We start from the raw sequence: 3,631 nt of genomic DNA on the forward strand, positions 1-3,631 counted from the left end.
ATAGCCATATAAATTTCTACGCCTTATTCTTATTTTAGACAGTAAGTTTCAAAAGTCTTTTATTTTCTCTTAAACTTCGTGCCCAATAAAAAGTATTCACATAAATTGGGACGAAAGAGTATTTAAATATCGAATGGCGAGATGGTTTATTAGTAAATAGCATCACCTTTGGGCTTTGGTCCCTTATTTCTAAAATAGCTGATCTTTTGACAAATTAATGTTATCTGTGGAGCATGCTAGAACAAGAAATATTGCATAAAAGAACATAAAATAGATGTACAAACACCCAAAAGGGAGTCGATCAATATACTTGTTACATATTGTGAAATTATTAACTACTAGCAATGCTGGGAACTATTGTTTCGTTTCATAATATTGGTGAATTAGATCAGTGATTTAGATAGAGCATGGAGTGGCCACAACTAGCAAAGGTGATTTCCCACGAACAGTGATGCCAGTGCTTTCAGTCATATCCAAATCCTCCGGTTTTACCCCTTCTGGTAATGAAAAATTGAACTTATGTAGAAGCCTTGCCAACGCTAGCTCAATTACCGCAATAGCAAAAGTACTTCCTGGGCAGCCCCTTCTGCCAGCTCCGAAGGGAATCAACTCAAAGTTTAGGCCTTTGACATCAATATCACTATTTAAGAATCTCTCAGGCCGATACTCCTCTGGATTTTCCCACGATAACGGGTCTCTTCCGATTGTCCAAACATTAATAATGGCCTGAGTCCTAGCAGGTATGTGATAATAACCTAATAATTTCACGTCTTTCATTGATTCTCGAGGAACTAGTAGTGGATTCGGTGGATGAAGCCTGAGGCTCTCCTTAATAATTGCTCCCAGCTATTGCACAGGAGCATCTTTTAAGTCATCCTCTGCTATCTCCAATTTTCCTTGAGCTAATTGTCGCACTTCATTCTCTAATGTTTCCATGATTCTTGGCTGCCTCAAAAGCTCCGCCATTGTGCAATCTAGAGTTGTATATATTGTATCCGTGCCAGCACCAAACGAATCCTATGATAGGAAATTAACGCGAAATGAAATGACAAATTGCGTTTTTAAGCTCCATTTACTTCCAAGTTCCACATGCTTTCCAACATTCGAATTATAGCCCCTAATAACCATGGGGGCTATGACACATATATAAAAGCACAGTTGGTGTGTAGTCTCACCACCATTGCTTTAGTACTTCGCGAATAAAATTTAAAATAATATACATTTGCAACATTTTTGTACAATAAAATTAATAATATATTTTAATAGTATTCCGCATTCACTGACTTAAAATTCTGAATTAGATCAGTGTCTTAAAAAATGGAAGTGTAAAGTGGGGCGTGAGCCTGAAGACACATGAGGACACATGTCCCATGGATTTCTAATTCTTAATAGGAATTTTTTTTTTTTCCTAATAAATGTAATATTTCAAAATGAATAATAATTTATAGAAAATATGTTACAGATTTTATATAATTCATTACCTGCACAATATGTAGAGTATTTTATGTGTATATGTACAATACATAAGTCATGACCAAAAATATGTATTAATACGAATTATATTAAACACTTTAAAGAAAAAAATTGAAAAAAAAATGCACGGGGAGGAAACCCTTTACCATTTGAATAGCCTTTTACAAGTTGTAAAAGATTACAAGATCAATTAACCCTGTCCAAAGCATAAACTATGGATAGAGTGACGTCTCCCTTATTCTGGCCCTATTATATTGTTGAACAATCAAGAAGCTAATAACTTGGTTCTAGACATATTGCATGTGAGTTTCAATTTTTCATTTAATTAAAAGTTAAATTTGATATGCCTAGATCAATAAGGGTGATAGATTGTTATGTGGGATTAAATAAGTAATGCGTTGGAAATGCGAGACTCTTACCAAGAGGATAGATTTTAATGAATCCCTTTGAAGAGGAAAGCCAGTTTCCTTTCCATTTTGAATTTCTAGCAACACGTCCACGAAGTCTTTAACTTCACCCCCACTGTATTCTCTTTTGTTGTTCCTAATAATGTGTTCTTCAATCACTCTTTCCAAAAATGCATCCAACTTTTTAGCTACTTTCTCCACTTTGGTGTCCAAACCAGTGATTTTATTGACCCATTCAAGCCATGGAATATAATCCCCGACGTTAAAAGAACCTACAAGTTCAACTAGTTTTTCTAGGATGGTCTTAGCATCTATTCCACTTTCCCCTTCATTAAATTTCCTCCCTAAGGCCACTCTGCTAATTATGTTATTAGTAAGAGAATATAAAATATCGCTCAAATGTATCACTGAACTCAAAGAATCACACTCTTTCCTGATTTTTGCAATCACGTTTGATGTTTCTGCTTCTCTGACATCACGAAAAGATTGAACTCTTTTATTGCTGAGAAGGTGAAGCACAATAATACTTCTAACTTGCCTCCAATATTCACCAGAACTAAAGGCCACATCCTTTGAACCATAAAAGATTCTATCAACGATGCTGGATTTAGGTCTGCTTGCCCAGACGAGATCGTGAGTTTTCATTATATCATGAGCAGCATCAACAGAGGAAGCAACGAGCATTGGCTTACTTCCCAAGTGAAGTAGCATGATCGGACCATGTTTTTGTGATAGTTTATGGAGAGAACGGTGAGGATGTAACTCAAGTTGATGTAAATTTTCTATTATCGGAAGCTTTCTTGGAGATGGTGGTGACTTTTTTGGATTGTTGAAATTAGTAAAGAAACATTGGTAGACGATGAAAATGAAAACAAGCAGAGGAACTAGAACAGAATAGCAAGGCAGATCCATTTTTTTGTTGGAGCGATGAGTAACTAGATTCAATAAAATCAAGATTTGGGTTGTGGCTTCAAAGTTACTTTTTTTTTTTTTTTGCGTGGACTGCCCTTCATACATACTGGTTTTTAATGAGAAATGTTTGCCCCCGCTTCTCATTTAATAAAAATTTATGTGCCGAAGTACCTTATTCGCTGGTCTATGAAACCAGAGATTCTGGGTTCGATCCCCAGCAGCGTCGGAAAAAAAATTCACAAGGCAAAGTTTCATAGAAACTATGCCCTTTCGGCAAAGTTACATAAAAATTATGCCTTGTCCGATATAGTTTTGTAAAAATTAAGTTATCCGGCATAAGTTGTGTAGTAACTAAATTCATAAGGCAAAGTTTCTAGCCTTTTTGGGCAAAGTTACATAAAAACTATACCTTGTCCGGTATAAATTCTGTAGATAGCGAAATTAAGTCATAGATTCGATTTTTTGTTTTTTGTTTTTTTGAGATCAGGGATATTTTCGGACACTTTTTTGTTACTTAAAGTGCCCAATGACAAAAATTAAAGACCAGCGATTTGAGGGGCAAAAATTGAAGAACACCCCAAAATAAGGGCATTCATGCGAATTGCCCCCATTAAATTATTGATCCCACTATATAGACGCCAACTTGCAAATCTGCCCCATGAATACGTTGTTTATTAAAATAATACTATTTGCTATGAGTTTTTGGTAGATTTTCTTTTAACATGGCAAAAGTTCAAAGATAGAAAAAAATTACTAGGAGGTAGGCGAGCTTACCCAAAACGGCCTAATAAATTCATGATTATGACGGTATTTTGTGATTATATTACTCCCTCCGAATA

At 35.4% G+C, this 3,631-nt stretch overlaps 1 pseudogene; it reads right to left on the reverse strand.

The window, feature by feature from the left end:
* Positions 1 to 396: 396 nt before the first annotated feature.
* Positions 397 to 2,905, reverse strand: LOC132043498 (cytochrome P450 71A4-like; annotated as a pseudogene).
* Between the last annotated feature and the right edge of the window lie 726 nt (positions 2,906 to 3,631).

This window comes from Lycium ferocissimum, unplaced genomic scaffold (assembly GCF_029784015.1).
Source record: "Lycium ferocissimum isolate CSIRO_LF1 unplaced genomic scaffold, AGI_CSIRO_Lferr_CH_V1 ctg2550, whole genome shotgun sequence".
NCBI classification, from domain to species: Eukaryota; Viridiplantae; Streptophyta; class Magnoliopsida; order Solanales; family Solanaceae; genus Lycium; species Lycium ferocissimum.